Raw genomic sequence first — 19798 nt, forward strand, 5'->3', positions numbered from 1 at the left:
GTTTAGCAGGAAATCAATACTAGTTTGTTTAATATTTTTTATTTCCAAAGTCATACATAAACCAATACTATTTTTAGAAATATGTAATTAATTAGTTATGAATACATATGATAATTTGTATTGTTCATAAAATCTATTAAGTATAAATAAATTATACGCGCATTTTATTGAAGAAGTATAAATATTACTCATAAATATATATGTTTTAAAATGAAAATTACCTAAAAAGGAATGAAAAAAATTATACAAATTATATTGATTTTTTAAGAATTTATTTATTTAAATAATGCATATTTGTAATGTACGCAAAAGTACAAAATGAGAAAATGCAAGCTTTCTAAAATAAAAAAACCATTTCCTACAGGCAATGGTTAAAAAGTTATTATAAATGTTTATAGGCAAAAAATCAAAAATACTTTTGCAAAATGATTTTGCAATGTTTAAAAGTGTTTTTCTTTCTTTCATTTTTTTAAATACATAATATTGATAAAATAAACCTTCTTTCATAAACTACCCGTAGAATTGAAAATGACAGAAGCTAAAAGAACAGTTCCCAGTTCCTAGATCCTCAGCTATTATGACTAAGAGACGGGGATATAGAAATGGCAAGAGAGATGGTACATGAATTCGTTATAGGGCAGTCAATGAGGGTATGTGGCTCCGAATTCCATCCTACTATATCGATTTACATGATATTTTCACAGTAAGTAGGGAATAGCCCAAGAAACAAAGTCTACCCTATGCCGATGTGTGGGTTTTTGTCTTGGGGGCGGTTCCCACCCCTTCTCGGGGGTGGAAAATTTTTTGCTTAAATAACTACGGAAGTTGCTAGAGAATCTAATACTAAACAAAAACTGTTCTATAATGTTTTTTTTTTCGAAAACTCAATACTTTTCGAGTTATTTCTGGTTGAAAATTTGCCATTTTTATTGAAACATAACACCTTTTCAAACGGTTTTTTGCGCGAATACCTTAAAAACTATGCATCTAACTAAAAAAACCATATAAAACATTTTTGTAGCTTATAAAATAACAAAGAGATTCTTTCCTTTATGAATCTTCTAGTTACACAAAAAGAGATATGGTAAGTGAAAAAAACTTGTTTTCTTGGTGCATGCTCAAATCAGTGTATTTAACTTGAAATAACAGAGAAACGGTCGATTTTAGGTGTATAATGCTACCAATAACTTTTGTTGTGCTTGAAAAGACCTTTAAAATAAGCAATATTAAATGTCGATTACATTCAAACTATGCGAGATAAACTGTAAAAAATTTGATGACTAACGTATTTTAAGAAAAAAATGAGAAGTATATTTTATCCCTCATCCACAAGAATTTAAATGCATCGTTTTCCTTCTACAATACATTTTACTATAGTGTTTTTTTATGTTCAAAAATTTGGGCGGATTTAAAATGAATGGTTTTTGAAAAAAATAAGATCAAATTATTGCGCGCATTTTTAAATTTTCTTAAAAATCTTCCTATTTCTCCATGTAATTCGAAAATGATAAGAGATGCCAAAAAAAAAGATGCCATACAAAAATGTAGGTTTCTTCTAGATAAACATTTTGATTTTATTTTTTATAACAGTATCTCTTATAATTTTCAAGTTACATGGAGAAAAAGGAAGATTTTTAAGAAAATTTGAATATGCGCTCTATAATTTTATCTTATTTTTTCAAAAACCATTCATTTTAAACCCGCTCAACTTTTTGAACATAAAAATAACACTGTAGTAAAATGTATTGTAGAAGGAAAAAGATGCAATTAAATTCTTGTGGATGAGGGGTTAAATATACTTCTCAATTTTTTTCTTAAAATTCGTTAGTCATCAATTTTTTGCAGCATATCTCGCTTAGTTTGAATGTAATCGACATTTAATATTGCTTATTTGAAAGGACTTTTCAAGCACAATAAAAGGTATTGGTAGCATTATACATCTAAAATCGACCGTTTCTCTGTTATTTCAAGTTGAATACACTGATTTTAGGTCTGGATCCCGCGTATGAAAAAAAAGTTGATTAATAGCAAGCTGAAAATTTTTTAATAGCTTAAGGGTGTCTAGTCGGACAAACTTTGATATATGGGAACACTGAAACAGGGGAAGTTTTAATTGTGGAACAGGTTAAAAATTTGGAACGGTCACACCACGAAAACGGCACATTTATTTTGTCCGACAGAACAGACTTAAACTCTTCGAGCAGAGATTAAAGTCTCATGCAAAAATCAGACTGCTAGTTATCACCAAACGGGCGTTTTAATGAGTGGAACATGTAGAATATGTCAAATGACAGGAATTATGACAGGTGATAAATAGCACTCTGATTTTTGCATGAGAGTTTAATCTCTGTTCGGAGAGTTTAAGTCTGTTCTGTCGGACAAAATAAATGTGCCGTTTTCGTGGTGTGACCGTTTAAAATTTTTAACCTGTTCCACAATTAAAACTGCCCCTGTTCCAGTGTTCCCATATATCAAAGTTTATCCGACTAGACACCCTTAAGCTATTAACAAATTTTCAGCTTGCTATTAATCAACTTTTTTTTCATACGCGGGATCCAGACCTATTTGAGCATGCACCAAAAAAACAAACTCTTTTGTGTTATAACTAGAAGATTGAAGAAGGAACGAATCTCTTTGTTTTTTTATGAGCTACAAAAATGTTTTGTACAATTTTTTAGTTAGATGCATTGCTTTTAAGGTATTCGCAAAAAAACCGTTTGAAAAGGTGTTATATTTCAATGAAAATTCCACACCTGTAATTTTGAACCAATCAAAATACGTTATTTTGACAGATCACCATGGCAACGGAGGTGTTTTATCGGACATTTTTTGCTCGTGGGGTACCCAACAGCGAATTATAGTGGAAATTTTTTGACGTTTACAATAACAGAACATTTTTGACAGACTGGTTTTTATTTGTTTACATAATTTAGTTTTGATTCATTTTCTATCACTTGTAGTTACTCAAAACTTATGTAAAATTGAAGAATATACTATTTTCTATCTTGAAATGGTATTCCCATGCAACTACAATGAGTAGAAATTACGAATTTGAAAGCCTAAATAATTGCTGACAAAGCTATGGCGCGCTATTAATCTGTTCATGCAGCTTTGGATTTTCAAATGCAAATTTGGTGTGGAATTTTCTTACCGAATACCACGCGAAGTCAAATTAATATCCGGAAAATTTTTTTTGATCATGAATATTTTTAGAAAATTTCCCTCGTCTGCGACTCGGGAAATTTTCAAAATATTCATGATCTCAAAAAATTTTCCGGAAATAATTTGACTTCTAGTGGTATTACTAGTGAAAATTCCACACCTGTAATTTTGAACCAATCAAAATACGTTATTTTGACAGATCACCATGGCAACGGAGGTATTTTATCGGAAATTTTTTGCTCGTGGGGTACCCAACAGCGAATTATAGTGGAAATTTTTTGACGTTTACAATAACAGAACATTTTTGACAGACTGGTTTTTATTTGTTTACATAATTTAGTTTTGATTCATTTTCTATCACTTGTAGTTACTCAAAACTTATGTAAAATTGAAGAATATACTATTTTCTATCTTGAAATGGTATTCCCATGCAACTACAATGAGTAGAAATTACGAATTTGAAAGCCTAAATAATTGCTGACAAAGCTATGGCGCGCTATTAATCTGTTCATGCAGCTTTGGATTTTCAAATGCAAATTTGGTGTGGAATTTTCTTACCGAATACCACGCGAAGTCAAATTAATATCCGGAAATTTTTTTTTGATCATGAATATTTTTAGAAAATTTCCCTCGTCTGCGACTCGGGAAATTTTCAAAATATTCATGATCTCAAAAAAATTTCCGGAAATAATTTGACCTCTAGTGGTATTACTAGTGAAAATGGCCAATTTTCAACCACGAATAACTCAAAAAGTTAAAAGTTGAAAGAGTTTTCGAAAAAAAAATTATAGAACAATTTTTGCTTAGAATTGGGTTCTCTATCAAATTCCGTAGTTGTTTAACCAAAAAATTTTCCACCCCCGAGAAGGGGTGGGAACCGCCCCCAAGACAAAAGCACACATAGGCAAAGGGGAGACTTTGAATAAGGAGATATTTTCAGGCTATTCCTAAAATTTCATTAAAATCCATGCAGTAGGATAGAATTCGGAGGTAATAACCTGTTCTTGCTCTCATTGACTGCCCTATTATGGCTACAAAAAATGTAGGTTTAAATATAAACATTTTTAAAACAAAAATAATACAAATTTGGTATCCAAGAAGATTGAGGCTAGTTGATGAAAGGAACAGTTAGTTTGGCTAAATTGGGAAGCTTGGAGAAAGTAGATTAGGAGCTAAAATATAGGTATCAGTCTGATACATGTAATGGGTGCGAGGGTATATGAAGATGAATAATAACGGAAATTGTTAAGTTTTATAGACGCACATATCTGGTAAAGTCATTTCGTGGTAGAAATTTTTTTCTGTTCGTTCAATTATCGCATAAAAAATACAGATTCTTTGACAATACTTAAATTTTCTTACCCCGCACCTCACCGACTACTGATATAATTCCACGATCCTTGCACTCTCACCTTGCACATTTTGAACAAAAACAAGCAATTTCTATACGCGGAATAGTTTTGTAGGTAGACTTTTGAAACAGTTTAAGGTACAGTTGGTTCACGATGATTTAGACACGAAGGTCATTTTCCGATGCATCATATTATTATTATCGTTCTCGTATCACCGTATCAGCAGCAGTCATACCAGGCATACGTAATCAATTGGTTTTAAAGTGTGTGTTATTAACAATCATTAAGATTGGTTGTCGCTCATGTTCGGTCCTCTGCCTGTGCCTGAATTATTTATTGTTCTAATTCGTCGTTATCGACGACCTCCCAAAATCGAAGAGGTACAGGGTGGGTTCTCGTTAAAAAAAGTCACATGTCACATTAACTTCACATTATTCACAAATTATAACATTGCTGTGGGTCGTGGAAGTGTTTTTTGACATAAATTATTTGTTTATTTAGGTTAATAGGTCTCTAAAGTAAAGGGCTTAAAAGTTAGAGTACTATTAAACTTATTCTTCTTCTATTCTAACGAAGGTTGGAATCACTTTTTTAAACACTTCCCTATCTTTTGCAACGTGAAATATCTGTTCGACACTGAGTTTGATATTCTTCAGCCAAGATTTCTTCTTTCTTCCCAAGTCTTTTCTCCCTCTACTCTTCCTTGCATGATGGCGTGTAGCAAAGAGTATTTTTTATCGTTTCGAAGTATGTATGTGGCCCAGATACGATGTTTTTTTTATTTTGATTTTGTTCATAAGCTTTCTGCCATGTCCAATTCGTCTTAACACTTTTTGGTTTGAGGCTTTTACAGTCCAAGGAATTTTCTGAATGCACGCCTATACTCGTATAGGGTGAGGCAGATAAAGGACCTATTAGAAATATCTCGAGAACTAAAGGCAACAGAATCATGAAAATTGGAACGAAGGGGTTTTGAAGAGTGATCTATTTAATGAAAATATTTTCATCAATTTTCGACTTCCGGTTATACCGGAAGTTGCTTATAACTTCGTTTTTTTTAATGAGACACCCTGTATATTTTTACATTTTTGGATTTTCCTCGATGTCTCCTTTCTTAATATATGAGGTTTTATATTATTATACAGGGTAGTTTAAAAGATAATTACGTGTTTTTATTAATTTCGTAGCAACTTTCACACCCTGTAGAATTATAGTACTTTGACATCAAAAAGTCTATTTACGTTCAGATGATCTTCATAATAGTCTACTATTGTTAAACATTATTAGTATAGCCATATATTGAATTTTAGTATACAGGATTGGACAAAATACGGAATGAATATTTTCTGAGTTTTCTTAAATGGAACACCCTGTATTTTAGTATTGTAATGAAATGATATTTTATGGTACTTTTGTATTTTATAAGCATTCCCTATACCTAACTGCTTTAATTTGTGAGTTATTGGTAATTCAAACCAAACATTAATTGCAACAAAAAATACGTGACATTTTATTAGGTTGGCCTTGAAAATATTCAGTCACAAATAATTTTTCGGAAATAAATACATATTAATCTAGACTGATCGTTAAAATTCCCAATATTGGTTGAGCTATCAAAATACTTGCGTAGTTAAGGTTGTTGGTGCGATTAACAATTAAGCACAAATTAAAGCAGTTAGGTAAAGGGAATGCCTAAGAAAAAAAAAGTAACATAAATATCATTTTATTACAATACTAAAATACAGGGTGTTCCATTTAAGAAAACTCAGAAAATACTCATTCTGAGTTTCGACCAACCCTGTATACTAAAATTTAACAATTAGCTATACTAATAATTTCTGACAATAGGAGACTATATTAAAAATCCTTTGAACATAAATAAAGTTTTTGATGTCAAACTACTCCAATTCTACAGGGTGCGAAAGTTGCTAGGAAATTAATAAAAAACCGTAATTATCTTTTAAACTACCCTGTATAACAATACAAAACCTCATATTTTAAGAAATAAGACTTCGAGTAGAATGCAAAAATGTAAAAATATACAGGGTGTCCCATTTAAAAAAACGAAGTTATAAGCAACTTCTGGTATAACCGGAAGTAGCAAATAGATGAAAATATTTTCATTAAATAGATCACTCTTCAAAACCCCTTCATGCCAATTTTCATGGGTCTGTTGCCTTTATTTCTCGAGATATTTCTAATAGGACCTTTACCTGCCTCACCCTGTATAGCCACATTTCGAATACCTCAAATTATTTTACGGATTAGGCTTTCATAGTCCAAGCTTCTCCACCATACAGTAATTGTGACCAAACATAACATTCGACGAACTACACTAAATTATACAGTATCTACTACATTTTTTTATAATACCAAAAAGCTGAAGGTACTTTGTACTACAGTCTGATCAAGAAGATCAATGAGCAGTTCTATTCGAATCTAAATTGTTACTGATGATATTTTAAAAAGTAGATACAGTTTCATTCAGTAACGTTTCTAGGGGTACCAACTTTACACAGGTAATTTAATTTAGTTAGTTCTTCAGGCCTACCAGGCTCATGGCTTGGTTTACTATTATTTTCCATTCTTTCCTATTTGCTGCTTTATTTTCCCAATTTGGTATTTTAAGTTCTTCTGTCTTTTTCAACATCCTTCTTCGACCGGATTTTAAGCCTACCTTTCTTCTTGTTTACTCATATTCCTCTCGTTAGAATCCTTTAGAGTAGTCTCCTGTTCGACATCCTTTGGATATGTCCGAACCATCTCAGTGTTTGTGATTTTACGATCCCTACGATATTCGGTTATCCATAAATCATCTCTATTATATATATTTATAGAGACTATATCTCTATAGTTTTATATTTGGTCTTTTATCCACATTCCATTCCACAGCTTTTCTTCAAATATTTTCCTAAGGACATTTCTTTCCTACAATTTGAGCATGACTTGTTTGGATTTGTTCATCTTCCGTATTTCACTGGCGTAAGTATAGGTCTTATGTATTCTTACCTTAGCCTTCTAGATATGTTTTTACTTCTTAAAAACTAATTTAGGTGCAAAGATACAAATATACAACGATTACCAGCCATAACTCCTTGGATTTCTTCTGTCATATTTGGATTTCTAATGAATGTTGCTCCTAGGAACTGAAATCTTTCTACTTCTTCGAATTTACATATTTTCCTTCTGTAATTATTGTCAGGTATTGTCCTTTTATGAATTCTCGTTCTGTCAATTCCATATATTTGGTATTTTCTTCATTTATGTATATCTCTTGCTTTCTCGCTTTCGCTTCTAGTGTTTTTAGTAGATACATATTTCTTTTAATTCTTATTTACTTTTGGCTATCAGTACTATGTCATCAGCGAACGAATGTCACTTTATCATTCTTGCCAATTTTTTAGCAATTCTTATTTTACGTATTGCCTTTTACATTTATTTCCTCTAATAATAAAACACTGAAAACGTTTGTTTTCTATACTTCCACAGAATTTATTATAACTAAGTGACTACAGCTGTTTCGGCAGAGTGCCTTTCTCAAGTGATATAGTTTACAATGTGTTTGCCTTTTTAAGTCTTCAACTGAAGAGGTTGAGGAGTGGGGAGCTGTTTGTCTCGAGTTGGTCATTCAGAATTATATCTGTATTTTTCAGTTTATTAATTTCCATAGATTCTAAAAAAGATAGCTTAAGGCCTTTATTTTGAATATGCAGAATTTGAAACTCTTCATTGAAAGAATGATTATGATCTAGAAGGTGAAGTGCGTATGTAGAAGTGTCTGTTTTTCTATTGTTGAATGCCCTTTTGTGTTCTGCTATCCGTTTGTCAAAAGTTCTGCCAGTTTGACCGATGTACGTTTTCGGACAGTCACCACACGTTAGTTTGTACACACCACTCTGTAGTTGCTTTCTCTTTCGGCTTTTATTGTTCTTAATATATTTGCTTAAGTTGTTGTTAGATCTGAAAGCTGGTGTTATTCCTTTCTTTTTTATGTATCTGGCTATTTTTGTTGTTATCTTGCCAGTATATGTGAGGTACTGGGTTCTTTCTGTGGTGGTGGATACACTAATTTCAGGGCTTAGTCACTTAGTTATAATAAATTCTGTGGAAGTATAGAAAACAAACGTTTTCAGTGTTTTATTATTAGATAAAATGAACTTCCATCAAGTAACGGTCGAATCCATCAATATTTATTTCCATTTTCTCTAGATTTTACCGTAGATTTTCCATATTCGTAGTTTTCTGCTTGTATTTCGCATTGCAAAAAATGTGATCTACTGTGCTGCATCCTCTTCTGAAGCCACAGTGATATTCTCCTATGCCATAAGCTATTTTTTGTGATATCGTATCTTTTATATGTACTTCAAGTATTTTACATGGAACATTTAGTAGTGCTATACCCCTTTAATTGTGTCATAAACTTTTGTCGCCTTTTTTGTGAATTGAACCCAGTGTGGCTTCTGTCCATTCTTTCGGTAGGTGTTCTTGTTACCATACTTCTTTCAGCAACTTTTCCAAATGTTGACTTCCTTTCTTTCCTCTGTTCGCTCTTGATCGATATTTTCCTTCAGTTCTTCTTCTTCTTCTTCTTCAGATTCTCTTATTTATTTATTTATTTATTAACGGTTTCACCATTGTTCAAAAAAGTAATACAATGAATTATAAAATAGTTGACATAGTTCTGACAAATTCTAACATATACAATAAACAACAATATAAAACGTGTTAAAAATATGATGTAACACCATAATAAAACTAAACATGATCAACACAATTTAACAATTGCCTAAAAGAATACATTGAACTAAAAAACGGATCAACAGTATATGTGTTAAAGTGCCTAAGAGCTCTAGTCATCGGATCATTTCTACTATAATGAGTACGGTAATACTCAATATAGAATAAAGAAGGATTTCGTAAGTTGTAACTGGTTGAATTAATTCGGATTTTCGATAGTAATTCAGGACAGTTAACAAAACCGTTAATTAGTTTATAGATGAAAAGCATTTCTAGTTTTATTCGTCTATTTACAAGAAGTGACAAATTCAAATGCTGAAGAACATCATTGTTGTTAAAATTATTGAGAATCTGCAATTTAAATCTAGCCAAAACGTACTTGAATATTCTCAATTAAGACTTTGTCAACCTCATAATAAGCAGACAAAATAATAAAAGCATACTCTAGGGATGATCGAACTATTTAACAATATAAAACTCAAAGAACGGATAGAGAAAAAACTTTTGTATTCCTTTTTACAAAACCTAGAGATCTATTTGCATTAGATGATATAACACGTAGGTGAGATTTAAAATTTAATTGTTTATCAAAAATTACTCCTAGATCTCTCATCTCATCAACTCTAGACAACACATTTATACCAATATTATATTCATACAGATCTGTAGTGTTAGTTTTTGAGAAACTAATAATATGACATTGGTCGATATTTAATAACAAATTGTTGGAAATAGACCATTCATATACTTTATCCTTTATCCAAGTCATTTTGTAGAATTTTACTATCCAATAAGTTCTCCATAATGTGAAATAATTTTAAATCATCAGCAAAGAGTAGAAAGTTAACATTTTCAACTACAGATGATAGATCATTGATAAAGAGGTTAAATAATAATGGTCCACAATGTGAGCTCTTATGGGTGTTTTCTCGTCACTTAGTAAATGCCTTTCATTTTTGCTTCCTTTCTCATTATTTACCCCTTGATATCAAGTTTCTAATTTCCCTATTGTTAAAGCTTTGTTTTATAGGTACATTTCAATTATTTACCTTCAATGTATGATTTTATTATTTTATTATATTATTATATAATGTATTTATTATATAATTTATTTATTATTTTATTATATTACCTTCAATTTCTCTTTTCTGATTTTATGATTATTTTGGATCGAAGGGTAAAACGTAAAGAGATCCCTCTGTACACGAACCATATTATCGGTCTTAAAGACAGTAATAATAAAACTACACCTTGTGCTAAATATAGCCTCAAATGTACCAAGTGCGCATATGGCTTATGATATGGCTGTGTTACAAAAACTCTTTATACTTATGTCTTATGCTTAATAACGTCTCTGTCGTCATATTTAAAATAAACATGTCGAACTAATCCCACCTCTGCATAGTGGATCCGGATCTCATTATTAAGATTCAATGTATTTAATCTATTCTGGGTGTTTCTTGCTAATCCTATCGTTGTTTATGATACCAATAATATCTAATTGTGTGCAGTTGTGTGTATAGGAGTTGAATTAATTTTTGTAGTAGTAGTACTAGTAAGTAGTAGTAGTACTTTTCTTGTAGTAGTTTTTTTTTCTCACTGTATTATAGGTACACTGATTATACGGTTTTTAGTTCACCTTTTAAAAATTAAAAAATTAAGAAACTAAAAAAAAACAAGCTAAATCGGGATAGTTTCCAGGAGTTGGCTGTATGTGTATACCATTTAGTTAAAAAACTTTAACATCGAAGTAAAAAACTTCTGTTGTAATTTGATATAAGTATGTATTTTATTAAAAATTAAACTAAAAATCCAAATGGATTACAATAGTTGTTCAGAAGGAACGTTTTCAGATGGATCAGTCCATCTTCAGTGAACTTTGAAGTACTTGCGCTAATAACCGCAACAGCAAACAATGGTTGGGTTCAAATTGTTGATAACATACTTAAAAGTATTAAATTAAACCACACGAAGCCGATCAAAATAGATAAAAACTATCCGGGAATTACATGTGTTCCTACTCGAAATATCAATTACATCTGTATTGGACTTCAATAGCATGCTAACCAGTTGGCAACAGTAAATGAAAGTATTAAGAACCATAAGACCAATTTTCCTCAAGAGATATAAGGTATGAGGATATATTAAGAGAAACTAGGGTCGAGGATGTGGTAAAATGGACATAAGCACGACTCCGCAAATGGAGAGATCACGTCGACACAATGAAATACACCCAGGAAGAATTCATCATCATCAGTAGCTCGACAACCCCTTTTGGGTCCTGGCTTGTTCTAGGATTTTCCGCCATTCTGTTCTGTTTCTTGCTTGCCCCATTATATATTTTGGTGTTTCAGTCTCCAACATCCGTTCAACATGGCCCATCCAGCGCAGACGTCCGATCTTTATGGATGTTATGACGTCGGGTTCGTTGTATGCTGCGTATAGTTCAAAATTATATCTTCTGCACCATACGTCATTTTCTTTCAGCCCCTTATAAAGGGTGTCCAGAAACTCTACCGACAAACGAAGACAGGAGATTCCTCAGATAATTTTAAGACAATTTAACCCAATTCACCTAGTCCGAAAATGCTTCTTGGGAGCTAGAGCTCTTTGAAGATGGCGTCATGAAATTAGTTTCTCTTAAATACCTCCAGAAGGCTTCCATTTAGAAAAACGAAAATTGGTATGCATATTTACTTTTCAGAGATGAATCGATTCCATCCATTGCAAATTTCTAGTACCGGTCATAGGCGTCCGTTTTGGGTAGAGTAACCGGTATTTTATCGCATAACTTTTTTGTCCTTAACTTTTATGCATTTTTAACACCGGATTATTAAATTGTGAGGTAATCTAGTACTAAAAGGTACTCTTGCTTTAAGTCGGTAGGACACACCGTTTTCTAGGAAAATCGATTTGAAAGTTTTTCGTTTTTGGAATTTGAAAAAAAATTGAAGGAACTTTTCAACAAAAAACGAAGTATTTTACCAACATAAAGTAAGAGTAACTTTTAGTACTCGAATACCTCATAATTTAATAATCTAGTGTCAAAAATGCTCGAAAATTCAAGACAAAAAAGTTATACTATAAAATAACTGTTGACCTACCCAAAACGGACGCCTATGACCAGTGACCAGTACTACAAATTCGCAATTAATGAAATCGATTTATCTCTGAAATATAAATAAATGTACCAGTTTTCGTCTTTCTAAACAGTTTTTTTTGAATTTCTTTTTAATTCAGAAAGTTGTTCTGAAGCTATTTCCTTGTGGCATTTTTATAATTAAGTATTTTTTATGGGAAATAAGCCACAATTTTACTAAAAAATGAATTTATTAACGTTTCGAAGACCAAATCGGGTTTCGTTGTCAAAATACAAAATACTATTAAAATAAACAAAAATGTTGTTGCTAAGTAAAAAAAAAATTCTTCTAATAATTTATTTAATCTGACTCATTTATATTTACAATTCAGACGTATATTATACATTTTAAAGTAGAAGACTTTAAAATGATATCGCCAATATTTGAGTTGCGTTCTTGGGACGACTTTACTAAAAGATAGTTCATTCGATTACATGAAATCAATCCCAACTCAAGAATATCCGTTGCAAAAAAATCATAGCATGTGATCTGTCTTTAAAAAGACAACCAAATGCAACGATGACAGTAAAATTCTCGCGTTAGAGATTCCATAGTAAATCACGAGGGAAAACCAGGAAAAAACCTCGTGATACTATCCCGACATCGTAAGTATTTGGTCTTACATTTAATTTACCTTCAAAAAACTAATACCAAATTCTGACTTTAATATGTTTAAATTATAAATAATATTAATAATACATAGATATACAATAAGTAATACTAAAATATAAAATTTGTACTAACTCGATATGCTATTGACCTACTAATCGTGGTATTTTCTTTCTATTGACTTCCTCTTCAGTATGGGTAACCACATCTTACTGCATTCTACCATTATTCTACTTTAAAATGTATAATATACGTCTGAATTGCCAATATAAATGAGTCAGATTAAATAAATTATTAGAAGAATTTTTTTACTTAGCAACAACATTTTTGTTTATTTTAATAGTATTTTGTATTTTGACAACGAAACCCGATTTGGTCTTCGAAACGTTAATAAATTCATTTTTTAGTAAAATTGTGGCTTATTTCCCATAGAAAATACTTAATTAATTCAGAAAGCGAAAAATTTTCAAATCGATTTTTCTAGAAAACGGTGTGTCCTACCGATTTAAAACAGGAGTACCTTTTAGTACTAGAATACTTCACAATTTAATAATCCAGTATCAGAAATGCATAAAAGTTAAAGATAAAAAAGTTATGCGAATAAATAACCGTTGCAATGGATGGATTAGATTTATATCTTGAAGATAAATACGCGTACCAATTTTTGTTTTTCTAAATAGAAGCGTTCTGGAGGTATTTAAGAAAAACTAATTACAAGACGCCATCTTCAAAGAGCTCTAGCTCCCTTAGGAAGCATTTTCGGACTAAGTGAATTGGGTTAAATTATCTTAAAATTATCCTAAGAATCTCCTGTCTTCGTTTGTCGGTAGAGTTTCTGGACACCCTGTATATGTGTCTGAGGATTTTTCGTTCAAACGTACCTAATAAGTTCTCATCGCTTTTCGTCAGTGTCCATGTCTCTGATCCATATTATGTAAGGACAAGTTTTATCAGGGTTTGGTATATTTTGCATTTGGTTTTTCTCGTGATGTTGTTAGATCTTAGATGTTTAATTGGTCCATTATATGTTTTATTAGCAATATGTATTCTTCTCTTAACTTCTTCGCTGACACTGTTATCTGCGGTAACTAGTGAACCTAGATATGTGAAAATTTTTACGCTTTCGATGTTATAGTCTCCTATTGTCAGATTCTGTAGGTTTCTTTGGCCTGTCGATTTGCTGGCCTTCATGTATTTGGTTTTTATTTCATTAATATTTAGGCCACTGTTTTGTGCCGCTCTTTCTATCGCATTAAATGCTTCTATCATTTCTCTTTTACTTCTAGCTATGATATCAACATCATCTGCAAATGCCAATATTTGTACACTTTTTGTTATTATTGTTCCTCTGGTGTTGACTTTTGACTCTCCAATTATTTTTTCTAATGTGATGTTGAATAGAATACAGGATTGGGCATCTTCCTGTCGTAGGCCCGTTCTAACATGGATTGTATCTGTTAGTGCGTTTTGAATTCGAATTTTGCTTTGTACTTTAAGTGTTTCTTTTACTATATCAATGAGTTGAGAAACTCTTTCAGGGCGTGGATCGGAAATTCTCGATGGATACTATCATAGGCACTCTCAAAATCAATGAAGAGATGATGTGTGTCTATATTAAATTCACTAGTCTTTTTCAAGATTTGCCTCAAGACGAAGATCTGATCTATTGTGGACTTCCGCCTGCAAAAACCACATTGATATCCTCCAACTATTTGAATATTGCGGAAGAGGAAATCCAGGAAGAACTGCGAAATGAAAAAAAAACACATAAATCCAATATAAAAAGACCACTAGAAAAACCCCGAAAAGGTATTATAGCAGCTGGACATCAATATCACAAGAACTGGGATGATAAATTAAACATGACCACCAAACCAATGCAGGAAGAAGAAAACATAAAGAAATATACTTAGGGGCCCGAAATGAAGCAAAAATGTTTTCAAAGCAATCATGAGAAAAGTTTATTATTCAAATTGAAAATTATTTAAAAGAACGACAAATTTTTGCTTACAAAATGATACAACAAATTAATAGAACAGAAGAAGATACCGATCATTTAGTTAGAAGTCATTAGCGAAAAAAAAATGGAACGATATGAGGTATAATTCTAACACTTACATAGAAGAGTATTAGAAGAAGTAAATCTGTGGTATAATCCTAACACTTATATAGAAGAGTACTTAGAAGAATAAACTTCATGTGGAATTGACCGTATAACAATAATTAAAGAACTTTTGGAGAAAATTAACGGCGTAACCAGGATGATCCTAAGGGGGGGTTACAACTACTGGAGGGGCTCTGGAGGGTATAGAATGATAATGGTGTTAAGCGTATAGAATTCAAAGTACATCACAAATGGGGGGTTGTAATCCCCAAACCCCCCTGGTTACGCCACTGGAGACAATCAATCAAAAATAGAAAAGCAACAGGAACAAGCCAAAAAATAATGTAACTTTTATGATATAAAGATAGTGTTGAGGTGCTGACTCCAATACCACTGACAGTATCCAACCATGTTGCCCTTTGATTTTGTTCTGAATAATTACATCTAGAGCCGGTTGTTCGAACGCTAATCAACAATGATCACTATCAAATATTTAATTACTGTCACCAACTGTCAGTGTCAACTTTGATTGGGTTGCAGAAAACATAATTGATTATAATTATGAGATTAGTTAATCAATTAACATAACAATTACTAACATAATTGATTAACTAATTTCATAATTGTAATCCATAATTATGTTTTCAGCAACCCAATCAAAGTTGACATTGACAGTTGGTGACAGTAATTAAATATTTGATAATGATCATTTTTGATTAGCGTTCGAACAACCGGCCCCTAGTGATTCATATTTAAGATTTTTCATCACGTGCACAAATTATTCTAATTTTCTTCTTTTTATGCTATTCAGAACCTCTCTTTCCATAGTATCCTTAACATTCTGCGATAAGCCCACATCTCGAAAGCCTCAATTCTTTTACACATTGTTTCAATGAGAGTCCATGCTTCCGTTTCATAGAATAGAATGCTGAAGATTTAACAGTGTTATGAACGTATTCTTAAGAGAATTCTAACTTTCTGTAGAGAAAGATAATAGCCTGTCTCAATCCTCTGGTTGTATTTAATGAGGCCGTGAATCCATTTCTTATTTTGATTCTAGCGTAGCTCTAATCAAAACTGCAAAAGGGTGCTTAAAAGATTAAATATAATAGACCCGGATTCCGCGTATCAAAAAAAAGTTTATTAATAGCAAGCTCAAAATGTGTTAATAGCTTAACGTGGCTTAACGTGTCCAGTCAGACACACTTTGATGTACGGGAAGACTGGAACAGGGGAAGTTTTAATTATTGTGGAACAGGTTACAGGTTTCGAACGTCAGGCTACGAAGACATCCCATGTATTTTGTCCGACAGAACTTCCAATTGATTCGTTACCCTTTCATGAAACTCTCATGCAAAAATCAGACTGATATTTATCACTAATTTAACAATCATAAACTTGTCAGAATGACACGTTCCACAATTAAAATCACGTTCCACAATTAAAACTTCCCCTGTTCCAACGTTCCCATACATCAAAGTTTACAATAGTGTTTACAAAAGTTTACAAAGAGTACAATAAATAATTTTCTTATTTGTTATCAATACATTATAATGGTGTAAATAAATAATTATTGATTGGCGTAAGGTTTATGTTATTTTTATGTCTGTTTACTATTAATAATATAGGCTATGAGCAGGTGCGTTGGTTGTGTAGTAATTCCCAGTCACGTCTGACAACTGAACTTCCCAAAAAAGAAATTACTAACGTCAGTGTCAAAGTGAATCTCGATAGAGCGAATTCAGTATATAACATACACATTTTATACCATTTCCGACTTTTTTAAAGACCGATTGCACTTTCCTTTTACGCAAATGTAGCAATCCTCTTGCATAATTCCAAATAAGCGCCAAGTATCATCTTTATTAACATTCTAGATTGCTAATGAATTAAGCAATGCAAGTAGTCGTGGATGATCTAAAAGGAATAATTACATAATTACCCATTCCACTTTTGGACAGACTGTAAACAAACCTTGTACTTGTATGTTCGACTACTTTTGTAATTAGTACATTCCTACACACGTTTTTCACTTTTAAACGATAGTAAATGCATTTAGACTCATACCGGAAATACACACACCCAAACTTATAAGGAATCACCATGTATTTCAAAGCAATATTTATTTCTTTTGAAAAAACTTGTTATTGTTGCGAAGAATAAAGTTTTTTATTGAAAATAAACAAATCAATAAAACAATCAGACAGTACAGCTCGGTACGATATAGAGGTTATTTGCTTGAGTTGCAAATTGAACGAAAATAAATAATCTAACTTTTGCGTCCAAAAACGAAAATATGCCTCATGTGGGGTTATAGAACTTACAACGGGAAAGATATTGGTCTTGTGGAGAAAGTAATGTTCTCAGAGGGACATAGCTGTAAAGCTAGGCGTAATACAGGGCGTTCTGTCCAAAACATATGCTAGGTAACAGCAACTAGGAGAGCTCAAAAATAAAGCAAGGAAAAGTCGCCAAAAGTAATAACGGCTCTCTACGATCGTTTAATTGTCCAATCAGCTGAAAGACACCCAACCATTTCTCACCTGCAGCTCTAAAGGCAGCTTTTGGAAGCTACAGGTGTAACTGTATCAGTTGAAACGATAAGAAGAAGAGTTCGTACCAAGAAGTATACAGCAGGAGACAGTTATGGGTTCCCGAGTTATCCAGGCAGCACAAGATTGATCGCCTAAATTGGTGTCTGGTGTCTTCACCACCAGAAGGGAACTGAACATTGGGAATTGACAAAATGTGCCATTTTCAAAAAAGTCAGGATTTGTGTAAAATCAGATGACCCACGAAATCGTGTACTTAGAGGTCGAGGAAGACAAGCAAGAACGAAAACTGTCAGATCTGTTCACAAATATACAAGGGAAAGTGTAATGTTCTGGAAAGGAATTATGATCCGTAAAAAACTCCTTTAATTTTCATCCAATTAACTTTAACAGCTCACAGGTATGTTGATAACCTGTAGTCAGGCTCTGGAGAGGTGCAACAGGAGAAAATTTAATTTTATTGCATGATAATGGATCTCCACATACCATTAGAGTACTACAGACATCATTGAAGCAGAAGGTATCCCTTGTTTGGAGTGGCCTGCTTGCTCACTCGAGCTCAATCCTATAGAGTATTTGTGGGATATGCTTAAAAGAAAAATTAAAGCTCGCCGGGATAATCCACAAAACACCGCACGGCTAGTACAAGCTACTCTTAAAGGATGGAGCAACCTACCACAACAAAATGTTGATAATTTGCTTATGAGCGTGTACACGCAAACTGAAGCTTGCATAGGGACTAGAGGTGATAACACTGACTACCACAAAATACAAAAAAAAAAATAAAAACAATTTAAACATTATTCGTTTTATATTGAAATTTTGTATGCTATTGACTTTAAAACAACTACTTTCAATTTGTTTGTTAAATACTTTATTGTTTTATTTGATTGTTACGTATCTGTTATTAAATTGCTTTAAAATAAATATTGTTTTGACTTCGTGTGTTCGTTTTTTTTTAATTTGCACCAAATATTAAGAAATATCAAATGATTCCACATAAGTTTTGGGTGTGTGTACATATTCAAGCAGCAGATCAACGATTATCCAAAATAGCGATAGGAAATTGTGAGAATGTTAAAAGTAAAGTTTGACAAGTTTATAAAGTTTCATTAAAGTTTGAAGTATAGACAGAGTTAACAAAACCTACTTTTTTAGACCTTCTCTTTCTGGTAGGGGAGCAAAGTATGCTAAATGTGCAGTCACTTGAGCGTTATGGAGACCTATTGGGTTGTGATTATTAGGTCCTAAAACCAAAAAAAGTTAAGTAAAATTTTCCATTTTAGTGGGGACTTTCCATTTTTTAATTTAATTTTCCATTTTTAACGATCGTTTTTTCAGATTATAGTGCCATCTATCCATAATTCGAAAAATTGTCTCGAATAAAAGTTGCTTATTTTTACGTAAAGAATCCAAATCTGCAATCAAAATTTGGGGGTTCTATTTAAGATTTTAAAGTAACTCCCACCCCACCTCCGTGGGGGGTCGTGTTTAGTATCATTCGATAGATTTTTCAAAAACATTTTGAAAGTGTATTTTGCAGTTTTTTGATCTGAGGTTCATTTTGCGAAATATCGCGGGGTTTGTATTTCAAACTTTAAAATTTACCCCCCACCCCTTTCCGTGGGGGGTCATATTTAGTACCATTCGATAGATTTTTGAAAAATATTGAAGACGTATTTCTTAGTTTTTCGATCTGATGTTCATTTCGCGAAATATTCGCTTTTTTTGTGAAACTTTTTGACTCACTCATTTCCTTACGCCCCGCTCAAATCGTCAGATTTTTGAAATATACACTCTTTTGCATGTACTTAACTTACCTTATCTTAATCTGATAATTTCGAGTATTTTTAAGTGTCCCCCTCAACGAACTTCCCTGTGTTAAGAGCCAATATAATGGTAGAGGTACATCTACAGGGTACCAGGTTTCTCCCCATATGATAATCTGACGCGCTCGAGTAACTGCAAAAATCCCCGCTTGGGCTCCCCTACCATTCCTTTATATTAGCAACCTTTCTTGTTCATTGGCCAGTTGTTGCCTCTATATGGAAGATTGTCAATCCATCTTTTGCGCGGTCGGCCAATAGTTCTACCACTTGGTGATTTGTCCCTTGCTATTTTAACGACTATTTTGTCCACCAT

The 19798-nt window shown here is 32.4% G+C and overlaps 1 protein-coding gene across 5 annotated transcripts in view; it reads right to left on the reverse strand.

The window, feature by feature from the left end:
• LOC114332380 (uncharacterized) overlaps window positions 1-19798 on the reverse strand; it is a 141138-nt gene that overhangs the window by 29895 nt on the left and 91445 nt on the right. Inside the window, exon 1 of one of the 5 annotated variants that reach the window (XM_028282193.2) lies at window positions 4525-4667. The exons of the other annotated variants lie outside the window; for them this stretch is intronic. The gene's annotated coding sequence lies outside the window, so the exon portion shown is untranslated. Of the gene's footprint in view, window positions 1-4524; window positions 4668-19798 lie in introns of those variants that run through there. 5 annotated transcript variants of the gene reach the window in all.

Source organism: Diabrotica virgifera, chromosome 6 (assembly GCF_917563875.1).
Source record: "Diabrotica virgifera virgifera chromosome 6, PGI_DIABVI_V3a".
Taxonomy (NCBI): Eukaryota; Metazoa; Arthropoda; class Insecta; order Coleoptera; family Chrysomelidae; genus Diabrotica; species Diabrotica virgifera.